Source organism: Panthera tigris, chromosome A1 (genome assembly GCF_018350195.1).
Source record: "Panthera tigris isolate Pti1 chromosome A1, P.tigris_Pti1_mat1.1, whole genome shotgun sequence".
Lineage (NCBI taxonomy): Eukaryota > Metazoa > Chordata > Mammalia > Carnivora > Felidae > Panthera > Panthera tigris.
In genome coordinates, this window is record NC_056660.1 from 50,011,370 (window position 1) to 50,030,985 (window position 19,616).

The window sequence follows — 19,616 nt, forward strand, 5'->3', positions numbered from 1 at the left end:
AATTTCCAAATAATGACATAGGATGTAAACCTGATTTCATTCTCATTTTGTATTACCCACCAGTTAATTTCATACAATAATATTTAATAATACTGAACTGAAGGATCAGTTAACTTAACTACAATTGTGGATTAAATAAATGACTTAATTCTGTTCTAAATTTTGGAATTCATATATTTATTAATTTAAAGTATAAAATATGCAAAAACTATAGGAGGAAGGTAGTTTGTAATGGTATCATTATATCACACATCTTTTATCATGTCATAAATCAATAGATTTGTGTAAATTACAAGACAAATACACTTTATGGATGCCTGCCTTAAAGATGCTTGTGTATATGCTGCCCAAGCCAGCAGCATCAACCCCAACTTGGAAATTTAGTATGCAAAATTGAGCTCTAACCCCAGACCTGCTAAGTGAGAACTCTGAGGGTTGCGACCCAGAAATCTGTGTCACAGCTAGTTCTCCGGGTGATTCTGATGCATACTCAAGTTTGAGAACCACAACTGTATGGGAATCCACCCTGTCTATTCTAAAATTCTCTCCCTGAATAAGAGAAGCTGAAATTGGGTCACAATAAAACAATAGTGCATTCCAGAGACATGGAAATAGTGAATTATAGTGTCATACGGAATGTCTCTCTTAGGTAAATAAATATTTTGATGGGAATTTTTGTCCTTTTCTTGGTCTGGCAAAGATAGATTTAGGATTCAAGTGTTTATATAATACAGAATGAAAGGATGTCCATATAATTTACCACTTTACAACAAGACTAAAAGTCATAGCTATATCTCTTCAAATCCACTGAATATGACTCTGACATATTGTTCTTTCAATAAAAATGATTCTCATTCTCCAAAGATAAATTAGCTCACCAGTACTTTTACAGGAATATTTGCAGGATCATCTTGCCTTCGGCCCTTAGGACAGCCAAAGGAACAAAGAATGTCACCAAAAAGCAGCTTTAAGTTTTGCACAAAACATTTTACCTTACAGTAACCACCAAGTGGTTCGGTTTGTGTAGATAAGGGAACACCTAGGTTTTCAGGTCCCTAGATTCTGCTAACTTATATGGCTTCCTGAGAATTAACTCAACATTGTTTGTATTACTAATCTAATGTTGTTCATAGGATTCTGTACTGTTGGTCTTCTTGTTACAGTGTGTAATAGTTTAGTCAATCGATTTCCTATTGTTCACATTATTTAGGATGTTATGAACATTACTTTAACTAAAATCCTTATGCTTAGACACTTGTTTGACGATTTTTCCCTCAAGATGTATTTCTTTCAATAGCATCTTTGTGCCAAAAGGCATGTATATTTTTAAAGCATTTGATACATATTGTTATACTGTCCCAGACACCTGATACTAAATAGCAATTCAATTTTCAAGGCATTCTTTTATTCATATGCATGTTAACATTAGATGGTAATGCTATTTTTCTTCTTTTATCTAGTTATCACATTACATGTACATATTATGTTTTTAATAAGATTTTCTTTGATTAATAGTGAGTTTCAGCATTTTAAAAATTTCTTACTAGCCAATAGTATTTCATCTTTTATTTATTTCATTTACCAACCTTCCTTTTGGATGGATTTTAAGAGCTTACTGATCTTAAGAGCTCTTTGTATAGTCATGATGTTATTCCATTAGTGATATTAATAATACACTACATTTACTTCCTCAGGTATTCTGTTTTTTTTTTTATTTTTTCCTTGGTTTTAATGAGATATAATTGACCTATAATATTAGGTAAGTTTCAAGTATACACTGTTGATTTGATCGTGTTTCTATTACTTCATGTGATAAGCTTAAACAAACAATGTTATCTATCCCGAAGTTATGTGGGCTCATATGTATTTTCTTCCAGTACTTTTCTTTTTTCATTTAAACCTGTAATACATCTGCAGCTAGTTTTGATGTAAGTGTAAGAGTCATTTCTTCTAAAGAACTCCCCATTTCAAGGTAATATAAAAGAGGAAAAAATGTGAAACTCTCAATACTACTTGACTAGTTGAACAGTGTAGAAAAATCCTGTCTTCTAATCTACAATTTGTTTAATGGTATTTTGTCATTGTGTTTCTTGTATGTCAGTGAATTGACTGGCAATTTACTGGTTGATGTGAGATAGAAAGCAAACGATTCACTAATTCAGAGCTTTCTCCAGTTAACTAGCTCCTTCTCAGATTTTTATCTGAGTTTAAGGACATTGCAGTGAGCTTTTCTTCTGACGATGATCCCAGTAAGCTATTTGTTTCAAAGCGTAGCTGTGATTATTCTGGAAAGTTGCAGCTCAAAACATATAAAGCTTTGTTCCCTTAGTCCCTCTCTATTACTCTCTGTTGTCAGCTGACATAATGTAAAGTCTGTTCCTAAGGCCAATCGCTGATTTTCCTCAGTATGTGTCTCCTTTCAGGGGAAATTGAACCATGTCTTTCATCCATGGAGGTCTGAGGCAAAGATAGCATTTCAGCGCCTCATGGACTCAGACATTCCATTTAGCTTTCAAAGTAGCTTTGAGCTGATCTTTTCTTATCAGACCCGTGCATTCCTCAGGGTGCCCTTCTGTAATCATAGAGCAGTATGTTGGGTACACTACAGACACTCTGGCCTGGTGGACTCCAAATAGAATTGCCCAACAGAGACTCCGATCTAATTCTTACTATGCCATTCATTAGCTTTCAATTCCTGCTAAACCTCCTTAATCTTACAGTCTTTCAAATTTTGTATCTGCAGTGAGTGATAATAATGCTGATATATTCTACCAGGAGACTGCTAGGGATTAGCTAATTAATGGTCACAAAGAGCCTTTTAAATAGGAAGTACCAAATATCTTCCCTGGCATAAAGCAAAATCATTTGCTTGTCTTTTCATCTGCCCTTTGTTGTCATCTGTCTTCTATCCTCTGCTTTTGGAGTGCTTAGGCCCATCTACTTTTCAATTTAGTTCCTTCCAAAAGACTTTTAAATACAATCAAAACTACTTTAATTCCCAATTATGGGTAAGAGATCCTGCTTCTCTATAGCTTAGTTCCTGGGGAGTGTGAATTATAAAGTGCTTCTGATTCATGGGCCATCAGAATGTTTAAAATATCCAAAACAAAAGCCCAACATATATAGCATAAGGAAATTTCATGAGATCAGAATCCATAGTACCAGAAACTTCACTTAACTGGAAAGCATTTTCCTGACAATTCAGCTTTCATGAAACAAAGAGATCATGCAATCATAAATATAGTATACACAAATATAAAAATATACACACAAATTCAAGGATGTTTCACACCCTGATCAGTCTCCTCTGGAGATGTATCTATGGACTAGATGGCTACATAACTTATCATTCAGGGTGTACCTGGGTGGCTCAGTTGGTTAAGTGTCTGATTTGGCTCAGGTCACGATCTCATGGTCTGTGAGTTCAAGCCCCGTGTCGGGCTCTGTGCTGACAGCTCAGAGCCTGGAGCCTGCTTCAGATTCTGTGTCTCCTCTCTCTGTCTCTGACCCTCCCCGCTCACACTGTGTCTCCCCTCCCCCCCTCTCTCAAAAGTAAATAAACATTAAAACAATATTTAAAAAAAAATTCAAACCAGAACACTTTTGAGAGCAAAAGAGGCACTCTCCCTGATTCTGCCAGGTCAGGCTTATACCAGAGCCATTCCAGAGAAACCAAGATGGATGGTCATCCCATCCATATGTCTACTGAATCATAATAATTGACATTTACATTAATGATACCAATTGATTCAGCCGGGGTTTTTAGTTTCTCTGTTATTGACAAAAATAGAAACACAGAAAGGTTTTCTGTTTAAGCCTGTGTTAATTAATTTAATTAGAAATTTCTGTTTACTAATCATTCTAGCAACATTGAGTCCTCATAATTCAGAACCAGGGCAGTAATTAAATAAAACAATTGTCTGTTTTCAGGGCATCAATTTTATGCTTTCTGTTTTGTAATGGCCCCATCATATGCGTGCCCATTCTGAACTCCTGCCCTCCAGGGATGTGTAGTGGAAGGGAGTTTGGGCTGTAGATGGGAACAGAATATGACACCTCAAAGTGTGCCATATTCACATATGGATTATTTTGAGCTAAAGGCAATCAAGACCCAGGGGACTCAGCAAAAGCTTTTTACCTAACCATTATCTGCCTAAAAGAATTTAGAATGAGGGCCTGCAACAGAGGTAACATTTTTATCTGAGAGACTTACCTGTGTAGGAAGGCAGACATCTATTTACCAAACATTTCTTCTTTCTAACTTCCTGTGAATTGTCTTCCTCCAGGCCCCTGTCCCTTTCCTTAGCTCAGGTTGGTACATAAGCCTCAATTGCCTGAATACCTTTAAGTCTCCTATCTTTGTAGGACCCCCACATGCACACATGTGCATATGTAATTAAAATTGTTTGATTTTCTCTTGTTAATCTATTATGATGGGATAGAGTGGTCTCAGACAAGAACCTAGAAAGGTAGAGTAAAAATTATTTTTCCTCCCCAACAGCTGATGGGGTGCTAAGTCCTTTGACCTTGTCCAGGACTGCATTATCTTAGCAGACTATCACTCCCTCCAGAAGGGGTCATATGAGCAGGTACTGGCTCCCCACTCAGTTGCTATGGCTCTAACCATTTCCAGCTATGAACTCAAGAGCCAAGAAAGAAGCTTTTTTTTTTCTGATTTCAGTGTGAGTAAAAATCACTAGCAGGAGTTACTGGGCCCCACGCTCAGAGATGCTGATTGCTCAAAACATCCCAGGTTATTTGAAACAAGTGGCCATGGACCCCTTTCCCCAAGACAATTGTTTCCAAAATTTAAACACCAAAATTTGAATGATACCCTATCTATGGTCCATAAATATGTTTTTCCCTGTATTTACATTGTAGCAGGTTTGACATTGATGGCTAAAACTTGAGATGCTAAACAATTCTAATATTTCCTGTAAAATAAGGAACAAGTAGGAAAACTTACATTACTTATGAATAATTTAACTTAAATCTTAAATCATTTAAAACTGTAAGTTAATTTAAGAACCTTCCCCCCATGGGGCACCTGGTGGCTCAGTGGGTTAAGCGTCTGACTCTGGACTTTGGCTCAGGTCATGATCTCATGGTTTGTGAGTTCAAACCCTATGTCAGGCTCTGCCCTAACAGCATGGAGACTGTTTGGGATTCTTTCTCTCCCTCTCTCTCTGTCCCTCTCCCACTCATGCTCTTTGTCTCTCTCTCAAAATAAATAAATAAATAAATAAATAAATAAACAAACAAACAAACAAACAAACAGATAGATTAAAAAAACAACAACATAAAAATAATCCTTTCCCCCCAAACCATACTTCTTCAAATGCCTCAGATTATTCTGAAGCAAATGGCCAGTGGGCATCATGCAAACTGAGAAACACTGTTATTAAAGCTCAAGATCAACTTAACTGACCATGTCAAGGCTTTATATTTCATGTCAGTGATTGTGTAGATGTATAAAATGGATCCTGCACCTTTAGGATATTATTATTGTTTTTTTTTTATCCAACAGACCATAAGAAAACATAATAGTGTTTTGGGAATGTTTTATAATTTCATGGAGAAAATGGCCATTCAAAGTATATTTTATTTCCCTGATTGTTTAGAAAATGTTTGGATACCTATGTGTGTTTCTGGACTTAATCCATCTTCCCAATTAGGCTGAAAACATTCCAAGACATAAGTTGTTATTACATTCGCTAATAATAATAATAATAATAGCCAACAGTTATATGCTAAGTGTATGCTAAGTGATATACGCATAAAGTCACTTAGTAGAGTTTATTCATTCTTTGATCAGTTAGTTCCATAACTATTTATTTGCCTTCTATGAAATGTTACATGTTATGTAAGATGCTGTTGATTATAAATTGATCAAATTAGATCTTGAATGAAAAAAACATGCCATAACTCAATGCCTTTTTTCATAGGTTCATTTTTCAAGCTGAGTCCTCATAAAATGTAGTAAAACAACAAAAAAGCAATGTGGCAGATGTTTTGACATCAATAAGGAATAAAGTTTCAAGATTTTTTTTTTTCTGCAATGGGAAAATACTGGAGTTCTCTCTGTGTTCAATTATTGGAACTCTCCAAAGGCCCATTGTGAAAGCCATTACAAATTCTTGCAATAAGCCGAAAATACAGAACATTGAAACAAAAATACAATAAAATAACTGCAAAGATAGATATTATCTCTAACATTCACAATCCCTGAGCTAAATTTAAAAAAAATTAAACAACCATAGCCACAGAAAAGTTTCCTGAGAAAACAGTAATTCAAATCAGAGAATTTGGCTATTTACTAGTTATAAGCCATCATAACTGAATGATTGAACTAAGCCCCACTTGCTTCATCTATAATATGAAAGAAAATAATGCTTATTTTACAGAGCTGTTCTGAGTATTAAAGAGTTAATAAATTTCAAATAGCCCTGTGCATGGCACATAGTAAATGCTTGAGAAATATTAGCCATTAATTTGCCCTGTCAATTCATTTAATCCATTATTTCTCAGTTCTATTTTCTATAGTATAAGCACAATAGTGTATAATACTTGGGGCTGTAACGATTTCATGGGTATTTAGATCTCATAAGATGTCTGCGATCTTAGGGATAAAAATTAAATAACTAAGTCATTTTTCAAAATACAAGCAGAAGACCATTCATCTTATTCCTTAAAATTCACAATTCTAATTGTGCCTGATACCAGAGGTTTGAAGACAGCTTGCTTCTTTTATACTGATCTGGGGTTGTATATTAAGCACTCCTTGCCTCAGATTCTGTACCTTATAGGAGTATAATTGAGAGGCCTTCAATTACAGAGAAAAGAACTGATGAGTTGGTAAACTGTTCCCCTTGTGGGAATAATGTCTCAGACTCAATACAAATACAAATTACATTGAGAACAAGCTTGACAACTGTTTCTGAGTTTCATTATACAGAACTTCTTACAACCCCACCAGCCCCACCCACCTCTGTATTTTTTCCTTTATTACCTTGTCATTTTATTACATATTTATAAGATCTCTCAAAAAATTCTGCGGAAAATTCAAGGAAGGCTTAAAGGCTTTAAGCCTTTAAAGGCTTAAAGTATGGTAGATGAGGTTGTGCTTTCAAAGGTGCAAATTTTGGTATGTGAGAAATTTAGTCTGTAGGACTGATGTTTAAACTGTGTCTTCTCCTTGAGGCAACTTCCAAATGCCACTCTCCTCACCTGAGCACATTAAGGGAGCCCTTCGACATCTTCTGGATGGCTCTTGATCTCTATCTTGACGAACTGGAATTAAACATTAATTCCCAGGACAGACTGTTTGAACTCTAGCTAGGGACTATGCAGGTACCTACCTTGGCTTTTTCATCATGGAAATGCTTGATTTTTCTTCATTATTTAGCCACATATATACTGAAACATCAACATTGATTTTTCTATTCCATACCAAAACCTCTAAAGTAAGGGATAATATTTAGTCACACTCTATTTAGGTAAAAATGCTTGCTAATGACAATGCTTCATTATTTGCCATTATTAGAATAACCAGAACAAAGACTGAAATTTTTAGCTTAATGATTGATTTGGAGAGGAAAACGATTGATTCTGTCATCAAATAGGCAGAGGACTAAATAGGGTGGTTGCAAATGTCTTCACTTGCTTCTACCTCTTGTCAGCACCTACACATTCAAAATTTCATATTTCCTGTTTTATTCCAGTAACAAGACAATCTAGTAGCCAGGTCTTAGAATGGGAAAAGGGGAGTGTTAAAAAGATTTTTTTTTTGATAGCTGACATTCTTGATACATTTGAGTTCACACAACTATACCAGGAAGAGAGAGTGTGTGTGTATGTGAGTAGGGGTAGCTCTTACTTGGCTCACACAGAGTGATTTTCCTAGAAGATATTTTTTAAAGGAAATTGTATGTGTGAAGAAATGATGCAGTCACTATTCTCAGTTAAACTTTCCAAATATGTGTAAATCTCATACATTCCACTGTGTTTTTTTTTTTTTTATTTTCCATCCAAGATTTTAGAGCATCTTCTGCTAGTATCTCTCTCCCCACTCCTCAAATCTCATACATGATCCAAGACTGAAGTTTGGGCTCAGACAGACACACAAAATTACATGAAATATTTGAGAAAACTCCCTTTCTTCTTCCCTCCCTCCACTCCTCCCTTGTCCTTCTTCCTTCATCCAACCTTTGTCTTTTCTTCTTTTCTTCTCTTGTCATTTTAAAGGTATTTTGGATTATAATTCATACGATCCCCAGGTCAAGTTAAAAAGCCGATCTCCTTAGGCACCTGGGTGGCTCAGTCGGTTAAGCATTCAACTTTGGTGCAGATCATGATCTCACAGTTCGTGAGTTGGAGCCCCGCATCGCGCTCTGTGCTGACAGCTCAGAGCCTGGAGCCTGCTTCAGATTCTGTATCTATCTCTCTCTGTCCCTCCCCCACTAATGTGCTGTCTCTCTCTCTCTCTCTCTCTCTCTCTCTCTCTCTCTCTCTCTCTCAAAAATTAACTTTAAAAAAAGAGGCCAGTCCCTTGGGGTACCTGGGTGGCTCAGTGGGTTAAGCATCTGACTCTTGATTTTGGCTCAGGTCATGAACCCAGGGTCATGCGATCAACTCCCACATTGGGCTCTGTGCGGACCATGGAGCCTGCTTAAGGTTCTCTCTTTCCCTCTCTCTCTGTCTCTCCCCCAGTTGCTCATGTGTACGAGTGCACACTTCCTCTCTCTCTCAAAAACTAAAAATAAAAAATTATAAGTAAAAAGCCAGTTTCCAGAAAGGGAACCACAGAGTCTTATTACCATTTAATGCAGTCTTCTGTTTCTCTTTAAGTTTGTTTCACTGACATTTAAGTATATACAGTGAAGAATTTAACACTAATAAAAATTTTGTCCCTTGATTTACCTTTTCAAACTATAAAGTTGGCATAATGTTTTGAAATAGTACCCAGTATTGGTGGGCATAAGTTGAAAAATGGCATTCTCATAAACAAATGATTAAACCATATACTGTATACCACTAGGGAAAACAATTGGCAGTAATCTCAAAAGTATTAAAAATACACATAAATTGTGATCCCGTAACTACATTTCTAGGAATCTATGCTAATAGGGCAATTCAACATATACAAAAACGTTTTTAAGCAATTTGTTTATTATTCATAATGTTAGAATATGAGAAATTTCTTGAGTATCCAACGATTAAAGAATTAATAAATCAATCATAAATGGAGTTATGATAGCATTAAAATCATATTTGTTTTCAAAGAAAAAGTATGCTATCTCTGTGTTTTTCAAAAAGATTTAAAAAATATGCCTAGGCAATAATACTAAACTAGAAAAAGAAGTTTTAAAAGTGTGATCATGTATGATTCAATTCTGAAACTATATACATATATATAATATATGTATGAAAATAATAGAATGGAGCAAAATTTTTGTGTTCTATTCAGTTACCTCTACATGGTGATATTATTAGAGGTTTTAATTCCTTTTTAGACTTTTCAGTATTGTCTACAATGTGCAAGTATAATTGCTTCAATCTGGATTAAGTTCATTTTTAAAATATCAAATCATTTTCCATCTGTTCCACTGTTCACAATGCACAGATTCTTACTGCTATTAATTTTGCTACTATCTTCATAATATATCTTCTCTGCACTATACGCATTTAAGCTTCCCAAATGCTTCCATTAAATTTCTTACGTTATCTTTGATTAATAAAGGTGACTGTTGCAAAATATAAAATATTTATCTAGATTGATTTTGTGAAAAAGATGACCTCATTTATAATGCCAGAATGAATACACTATTAATAGACAATGTGATTCAAAGAAACTGAGAATCTTACATGCATGTGAACCTTATTTAACAATATATTAGCAATAATAATATTCAGGGAATTGCTACAAATTAGTGAGATCTTATTATTAGCCTGTTTATACTACAGCTCTCTGCTGGCAAGAGTGACAGGAATTTTCTAATGCCATGGTTTATACCTAATGTCTTATGAAGAGCAATTTATCATTTATTTGATGAGGTTGGGACCAAATTTTATAAATGACACTATTATGCTTTTCTGAATGTTGTCAGGCCACTGGGTGGAAGTGCATCATATTAACTGAATTTCAGAAGGCACTCTTGTGAAAAAAATTAAGCTTAATGTTCCAAATATGTTTTAATTTCAGATAATTTTTACCATTATTATATATTACAATCAGATGTAAATGTTAATGACATATTGGCATGCTGTGAGAGCTTTCAAAATACAATGAATGTGTCAGCTATTTTTCTTAAAAATCAAATAAAAAATCATGAATAGTCTTCTTAAACAGTGACACTTAAAGTGAGCTCCAAATAAACAATTGAAGCTTGGCAGAAGGAGAAATGGGCCAGTAGGAAAAGGGTCCAGAATACGGAAACTTCTGAGGCAAAAGGAAAGGTTGAAGAAAACTGCTCGGTGGAGGGGAAAACTTATAGTGAAAGGAGATTTATTTAACAAATGTTTGTAAATCATCTACTCAGTGCCATGCATGAATTAGTACTGGGGATTTGGTGATGAGCTAGAGAAGGAATGAGGCTGGGGAGTGGAGATGAAAAGCATGACATAAACACATATACATGTGCAGAGAGGACACCTCCATGTAATCTGGAAGACCTAACCCAAACTGGAAAAAAAGGAAAGACTTCTGGAGGAAGTAACCTAGAGCAGAGACCTGCAGGAGGAAATCCTAGCCAGATTGGTAGAGTCAGAGCATCAGATCTAGGCAGACATGGAGGCTGGAGGGTGTGAGAGCCCAAGACAGTAGAGAACTAGCCAGTCAAGGAGCTTAACAAGCTCCACTATGGCTGAGTGTGGAAAGCTTGGAGGAGAGGGATCCTGGTAATGGCTGAGCAGGGGGCGGGGTTAAACATGCAAGGTGTTTTCAAGTCAAGGACTAGGATCTCTTTGTTTTTTTGAAGTTAATACTTTATTTTACTGTTGTGTTGTGTTTAAAAACAATTTAAAAGCCGAAGTTCAGAAATGATTCACAATGCAACCAAGAGTTCTATAAATTAACTTGGGGTTCCTGGGTAGCTCAATTGGGTAAGCCTCTGACTCTTGATTGGGGCTCAGGTTCTGATCTCATGGTTTGTGGGTTTGAGCCCCACATGGGGCTCTGCACTGACAGCATGGAGCCTGCTTGGGATTCTCTCTCTCCCTCTCGCTCTGCCCCTCCCTCACATGCATGCTGTCTTCTCTCTCTTTCTATCTCTTCCTCCCTTTCTCTTTCTCAGAATAAATAAACTTTAAAAAAAGAGTTCTATAAATTAACTTAAGTTGTCTCAAATATTTTCTTTGGGTTAAATTCCAAGTTATGACATTAGACTGTGTACACAATATCAAAATCACTGGTTGGAAAGTGCAGGATTGGTCAACTAGTTTTAATCTACTTTATTCTAAGTGATTTAAATATAATAACAATTTTTTCAATTTCTTTAATGTTTATTTTTGAGAGAGAGAGAGAGCGGGGGAGGGGCAGAGAGCGAGGGAGATACAGAATCTGAAGCAGGCTCCAAGCTCTGAGTTGTCAGCACAGAGCCTCACACAGGGCTTGAACTCACAAACTGTGAGATCATGACCTGAGCTGAAGTCGGACACCCAACTGACTGAGCCACCCAGGCGCCCCAACAATATTTTTTTAAATAAATATAGCCATGTTGAAACAGTGATTCACAAAATTATTGCTTTAGTACATTTCTGTATGATTGGGAGTTAATGAATTGGTTAGGCACAGAACTTCTTACAGTTACATAAAACAGTTTGTTAGCATTTACACAAGACCTATTCTTTGCAAGTTCCAAACTTTACAAACATTAAGGTTGCAAATAAACCCCCCTGTAAAACTTCTGTTTTAAGGCCAAGAATCATTACTATTATTATTATTTTTGTATGCATCACTAACTGTTGACTTTCTGCTTGGGGCTACTTTCCCCACATATGACTTTTTATCAGTTAAAATTATGTGAGGTTGACTGGAGAACACGTATGGCACTTGCAGAGGAGGCCCTTGAGTGTCCACTAGTTTACCTGCCATCTAAGTGGTCCTGAAGGTTGCTAGCCATGTGGGAGAGACAAATTATTGTATCATCAAACTTAAGGTCAATTGAGATAATAGCTTTCAGTATAAAATCTAAGAATGCTGTACTATAGTATATGAAAAAAATCATATCTGTATATTTTTAACATACATATTTGGCAATATCTCTCTTTCCAAACAATACAAAGATCTTAGAAATAAGTCCATTCACCCCTTGCATCTTCCACGTTATTGTTTTCTAGTATTATTGTCCCCCTTCTTTTGTATCACTTTGCCTCATAATTAGTCATTAACATGATTGTATCAAAATTGGTCATTAATGTGATTAGAAGGACTGTGATCTTTATTCTAAGAGAAGTGGGAAGCGTTTACTTCCAAAAAACAGGGAGATGACAAAATCAGATGTGCATTTTTAATTTTTTTAAAAGTTTATTTATTTTTGAGAAACAGAAACAGAGCATGAGTGGCGGAGGGGCAGAGAGAGAGGGAGAGAGAATCCCAAGCAGGCTCCAGGCTCCTAGCTGTCAGGACAGAGCATGGCACAGGGCTTGAACCCTTGAACCACAAGATCATGACCTGAGCCGAAGTCGGATACTTAATTGACTGAGCCACCCAGGCACCCCTCAGATATGCATTTTTAAAAGGTCACTCTTAGAAGCATTGTAGGAAACGTTGGTTTGAAGGGAGCAGTTAGTAAAGGGAGACTGGTCAGGCAGCTAATACAGAACTTCAAAAATTAGGTAAAAGTGATTTGGGTGGCAGTTGTAGTAGAGACTAAGACTAGTTATAGAAAGACTAAGGCGTTTTTCTCCAGCATCTCCTCTCCTAATGACTGAGACTCTAGATGGGCAGTCAACCTACTCTCTTTAAAATATAAACCCCATATTCCCTTCTGACAGTGCAGAGAGGCAGAGCCTTTACTCTGCAATGATAGTGACTCCTCTGTTTTCTAAGTGTCCTCTGAGGCAGACATCATTACGCCTTTTAAAAGATTCATTTAGGGGTGCCTGGGTGGCTCAGTTGGTTAAGCATCCGACTTTGGCTCAGGTCATGATCTCACCATTCATGAGTTCGAGCCCTGCATCGTGCTGTGTGCTGTCAGCTCAGAGCCTGGAGCCTGCTTCAGATTCTGTGTCTCCCTCTCTCTCTGCCCCTCCCCCCCTCACACTCTATGCCTTTCTCTCTCAAAAATAAATAAGCATTAAAAAGAAAATTTTAAAAAGATGTTTAAAAAAATAAAAAAATAAAAGATTCATGTAATAATATCTACTTCATTGTTACAAAGTTTAAAAGGGATAGATTATTTGAAAGGTCTTTGGAAACTATAATCGTTTTATTATGCTTGTGAAACAGCAAAATGCACAAACCCTAACTAATATCCCTCCATCAATATTTATTTATCAAACACTTCCTTTGTGTTTGACCCTGTGCGGGGCATCATGGAAAAACTAAACGAAATTTGTGCACATATTAGTGTGTGATTTAAAGAAGTGTTTAAATGTAAATAAAATTAAGGGAACACTAAAAATAATGAGGCGGATGTAGACCTTAGACTCCAAACATAGATCATGTTTCTGTTTTAAATCTGTGAGAACTGTGCTGAGTTAACCTTGAAATACAATTCATCTCCTCTTGATTTTTTATTTAGAAGTGTCGATTGCCCTAGGGAGTGAATTATCATCTTGTGAGTGAACTTGAGAAGTTTCTGGTAGAGATTTCCCAGCAGTTGGAACCCAGCTGATTACTATATCTGCCCAATGTCATGGCCAGATCCTCATGTTTATGTTTCATTGTAATCCAATTGGGTAAACACAATCTTAAAGGTTTACAGATAGCAGAGGTTCCAAGAGCCTTAATTTTTTTTTGTATTTTTCTTCCTGTAATGGAAGATTCTGCTCACAGGAAAAAATGAACAAATAGATTATATTCTCAGTAAAATCATTACAAACTCATCTAAACTGTCTCTGGTTCCTTCTCATTTCTGCCACAGCCTTCCTAATCTAGACCAGGTTGTTACTGAGAGCGCATTCACTTGTCCTTTATGAAAACACTATTTGTATTATCACTGAGTCTGTGGTGCTGCAGTTAGGTCTGTGTTCCAATGAATATAAAGGTCAAACTTCCGTAAAGCAAATACATTTTGGGGGAAAAACTAAAGTAAACTTTTTGTTTCTCACTTATGGAATGTCAATTTGTGAATAGAGTTGATTATATACACTCATCTTTATTTGACCTAAATTTCATTTTAGAATTTGCTAAAAGATAGAGTTCAGTCATGGTATAAAAGGTATTATGTATTAATATTTTTAAAATTATCAAAAGAAATTTATGTGCAGAGAAGGTATCAGAAGATATGTGTTTTAGTTCTTGTTTTTGTACAAATCCCAAATGTCTCAAAAACCTTAAAAAGACTATCAGGAATCATCCCACAAAAACACTGGGACCATGCCTTGGGGTTTGGATTTTAGTCTAAAAGCAATTGTGAGCCCCTATAGACTTTTTTTAAAAATTTTTTCCAATATATGAAGTTTATTGTCAAACTGGTTTCCATACAACACCCAGTGCTCATCCCAAAAGGTGCCCTCCTCAATACCCATCACCCACCCCCCTCACCCCCCATCAACCCTCAGTTTGTTCTCCGTTTTTAAGAGTCTCTTATGCTTTGGCTCTCTCCCACTTCAACCTCTTTTTTTTTTTTTTTTCCTTCCCCTCCCCCATGGGTTTCTGTTAAATTTCTCAGGATCCACATAAGAGTGAAACCATATGGTATCTGTCTTTCTCTGTATGGCTTATTTCACTTAGCATCACACTCTCCAGTTCCATCCATGTTGCTACAAAGGGCACTGTTGGTGGGAATGCCCCTATAGACTTTTAAACAGAGGGAACATGTGATGAGATGCATTTTTTTAGAAAGACCACTTACTTTTTTAGTTCTGTGAAGGATAATTTGAAGCGATGAAACTAGAGCTCCATGGGTGAGCTGGGAATTTACTATGATAGTAACATAAGAAATGATGATTGTTCAACTAGGGCAATGAACTGAGATTAAGGAGTAGGTTTAGGAGATAAAGGTGATAAAAATTCGGTGACCAGCTGGTTAGATGATAGACAGAGAGACGGAATGGATTATGATTTTAGCAATCGAAATGGAGAAGGGATGGAGATGAGAACATTTCAGAAAAACTGAAAGATGTTTTTTCTCCCAGTGTAGCAAGGAAAATTGTGATCTCAACAAAATTGTGGGCCTACTTGGGAAGACGTTTTGTTGTATGTGTTGTTCAAGAACCACAAATTATATGCCAGCAATTCCATAAACCATTATATTTTCATTATATTTTATTGTACATATCACAGATACATATTCATTTTGATGGCAAACAAATGTTTCTGCATAAAAAATAATTTTATAACCTGTTGTAATTTTAGTGTAAAAGATAAAATTCCTCTGGTAGCTAAGTTGCAAAAAGTTTTGCTCTACAACATTAACGTTGTTGTTGTTGTTGTTTTCAAATAAAGGAAAGGAAAAGGGAATACAAATTTTCCATTCACACAAACAGAAGACAACTTTATCACAAACTACCCATTGAATTTATTTTTTCTTAAGTTTCAAAATTTGTCATTTGAATGTTAAAAAGAAAAGAGGGGCCATAGGGCTATTTTAGGAAGAAATTAGGAACTTTCCCATTGCAGAAAATTACAAGGTCCCTGAAGGGTAGTTTTTGATGTTTTTCTTTCTTTTGCTGCTAAGTACAATAGCTTGATAAAGCAAATGAATTCTTTTTCCATTGAAACCAGTAAGTCCCTACCATCTGCATTTCCATTAAGTGATTTGTCCAGACTCTGGTTATTTCATGAAAAATCCACAATGAAATCCTTCTTTTACATATTTTCTGTTATAAAAATTCCTTTTCCAAAGCATTACATGCCACTTCCCTAACACCTGCTCAGTATTATCCTGTGCTCTCTCCTAAGCAAAAGCTTTTGTTCTCTGTTTAAGAAATACCTACTTATGGCTAGCTCCCCACTTTCTAGTTCTTTTTTTTCTCCAAAATTTTCTCTCAAGCTACTTTCTGCATTTGGGTCAAGATTCACTTGGACATCATCTCCTCCAAGCACCAATGCTTGGGCCTAATGCACCCACTTTGTGTGCTCCATAGCACCCTGTGAATGGTTCTATCATTTTGCTTCACTCTCTTTTACTGAAATTATCTAAATAGACCTCCTTCCCATGGAATTGAAATTCTTCATGGCAAGTTGTTGTATAAAACCTGATACAAAACTGTACTGATACAAATGGTACTGGTATCACACCATCAGCCTCTATCATTAATCATTAAGGTAAAGTCTGATAGTGAAAAACCTTTTAGTTTTTCTTCATCTGAGAATGTTTTTATTACCCCTTAGTTCCCGAAGGATAGTTTCACTAGGGATAAAACTCAAACTCATGATTGACTGTTCTTCTATTACAGCATTTAAACAAACATTGTGTCACTTCCTAATGGCCATCATAGACTCAGGTAAGCTGTCATTTTTTTTTTACTCATTTTAAGATATTTTCTTTGCTTTAGTTTCAGAAGTTTAATTATGATGTGTCTTGATGTGGATTTCCTCAACTTCATGAATCTGTAGGTTTGTTTCTTTTGCCAAATTTGAGATATTTTCAGACTTTATTTCTTTACTTTTTCATCTCTTATATCTTTGGCTGCTCAATGGGACTCCAAGGATAAGAATGTTGGGTCTTGTGTTATTGTCTCACAAATCCCTGAAGATGTGCTCATTTTTGTTGTTGTTGTTGTTGTTGTATAGCCTATATTCTCTGTTGTTCAGATTGGCTGAGTTCTATTGTTCTGCCCTCAAACTCAGATCTATCTGCCATCATCTCCACTTTACTATTGAGCCCATCCACTGAGTTTTTAAAACTTATTGTATTTTTCAATTCTATAGTTTCCATTTGTTTTTTAATTCTAACTTCTGTTTCTTTTCTAAGGTTTTCTGTTTCTCATTTCAAGATATATCATAATTATTTGTTAAAACATTTTTATGATGGTTACTTTAAAATCCTTGTGAGATAATTCCAACATTTTATTAATTTCACTGTTAGCATTAGTTGATTATCTTTTTGCATTCAGGTTGCAGTTCTCCCTGGTTCTAGATATGATGATGATTTTTTATTGTTATTTTGAACATTTTGGCTACTGTATATGAAGACTCTGTTTAAATTCTTTTATTTAAATTATTTTATTTTAACAGAAAGACACCCTGTTTAGGGTTGGCATGCAAGCCCTAGTCTTCTTTAATAATTCAGTTACACGTAATCTTAGCCAAAAGAATGAGAAGTGATAATGATTCAATTACAGTCTAGTTTTCAGAAACTGTGTGGTGCTATGTTGGTCTGTTTGGTTTATTTCATGTCACTGGGGCTTTACTGGTCCCCAGTGATGCCACTTGAGAAATCTGAAGTAGCTTACCAGCCAGACTGCCTTTTCCTGCTAGACTGGTGAAAGGATTCTTGGGCCCATGAGACAAAACAGTGCTTCCTGAGCTGAGAGCTTGTAGTGGTGTGTTGCCCCCTGCGTATGAAGGACAGAGAGGGTTTTCCAGGCAGAGTGTTTGTTGGGGCGTGATCCCCTATGTTGGTGCCCTCCAGCTGCACAGAGTCTTCAGATGGGAGAGGAGAGTCTCAAGCCTGGCTGAAGAGATGAGAAACTCCTGGTCTGGGTACTTGTTGTGGTGCTAACCACCTTGCCATGTCTCCTGGAAGCATGGTTTTTCTGGGAGGGAGATCAGAGTCATAGGACCAGTGGCAAAAGGGGCTACCTTCTTTAGCTGCTTATTAACAGTAGCACTTCCAGTTGATCCCTCTTGCTGGTTCTACTGGATGCACCTGGTGTTGTCAGAGGCCCTCTCATTGGATCTCCAGTAAGAGTGAATTTATCTGGGATACCCTTTGTTGCTAGTTTGGAAATCAAGAAACACTAGGCCTACCTTCTTCTGGTGGCTGTGGGCTTACAAGGTGTCCTGCTATTGTGCTGCTCTCTAGCCCTGGGATCTCTCACCAATTCATCTTCCTCTTCCAATTTTTAAAGTTCTTTGATTGTCTGTTGGTTTGTTTCCAGAGTTTATAGTTATATTTAGTGCAGAGGAGCAGGGAGAACCAAGTCTTCATCATGTCATAATGGGGAGTTCCATTATTACACATACAAATTCAAAATTTGATGGTCAAGTTTGGTGTGCCCTTACACATATACTATCTTTCTTCAGACTATGTGCAGAAATGTTCCACAGTTATGTAAGTAAGGCTTGTAACAGAGAGTGGGTAATTGGAATCCCTAAATGTCAGGAACATTCAGATGGTATCACTTGCAACTGTGTCCATCTGGGTGAAGATTTATAGGATCCAGAAGTTTGCAGTGGGACCTGGAAAATGTTGTTATTTCACTGTAGTGCATTCTGACTCTAGTACATACCTTCTGATTCCTTTAGATCAGGGTATTTTATTTGTTTTACCTATATAATTAGTCAAAACCAAAAATGGTAGCAAGTGAAAAATTCTTGAAGATTTTAGAGACCATTCAACGTCATTTTGTAGATGAGAAAAATTGAGGCCAAAGAGTTTTATCAGCTTTCTCCAGTAGAGCCAAACATCAAGGGAACAGGATTCGATCTCAAGTTTTATGACTTTTGCTTAGTGCTTTTCTTAATTTACCATCGAAATAAATAATAATGATTCAATGCACTTTCACTATCAAATGTATTATACTAACTTCTTCACAATCTTTTTCTGTACACATTTAATTTGCCTGCATATTTGGTTTTCTTGTGCCCTATAAAAAGCATACCTATTCTGTTATTTACGAGTAAAGCATAAACAAAAATTTTAAATGATGCCCAATAATAAGAGATAATTTCTTAGTTTCCACCACTCATCCCAAGTAGTTTCCAGTCTGGTGAGAGATGCAGACATGTAAACTCACTATAATGTAAGACCTTGTGAAGTAACTGGTTAAAAAAAAGAGTTGTCAAACAAAGTATTGTCAAAGAAGATTGGAAAAGTGGTAAAAATCCTAGGAGTTCAGGGCCAAGGAACTAAGAGATATCCTAATGGTTGAATAAGAATTAAACAGTTGGAATAGAGCAAAGGCATCCCAGGCTGAAAAAAATGGGATGAAAAACATGGAAGCAAGAAACTTTATTCCAGCTTTTTTCTAAGTGTCAGGACATGAAGCGTCGCTCTGGTTCTAAACCCAGTAGGTCTAAAATGGACTTGATCATCTTCTCAACAACCCTCAAATGTGTTTCTTCCTTTTTTCCTTCAACAATATTCAGTCTCTTTGTCTGGAAACTTGGTAGTCTGTCTAAATGCAGTTCACACCCTTCTATTTTTGTTTTTCATCAGGTGACCACAAAACTCTTGCTAGGTCTCCATCTCCCTATGATGTGCCTCCTGGATACTGTCATTGTTCTCCCTTTATTCAGTCCTAGTCTAGGCCCTTGTTATTGTTCATACAAAATAATGTACTTA

At 36.3% G+C, this 19,616-nt stretch overlaps 1 long non-coding RNA gene across 1 annotated transcript in view; it reads right to left on the bottom strand.

The window, feature by feature from the left end:
• LOC122236614 overlaps positions 1-18,203 on the bottom strand; it is a 50,630-nt gene extending 32,427 nt beyond the window's left edge. The window contains exon 1 of the long non-coding RNA XR_006214704.1: positions 18,080-18,203. This is a non-coding gene — a long non-coding RNA (uncharacterized LOC122236614). The remainder of the gene's footprint in view (positions 1-18,079) is intronic.
• Positions 18,204-19,616: the final 1,413 nt, after the last annotated feature.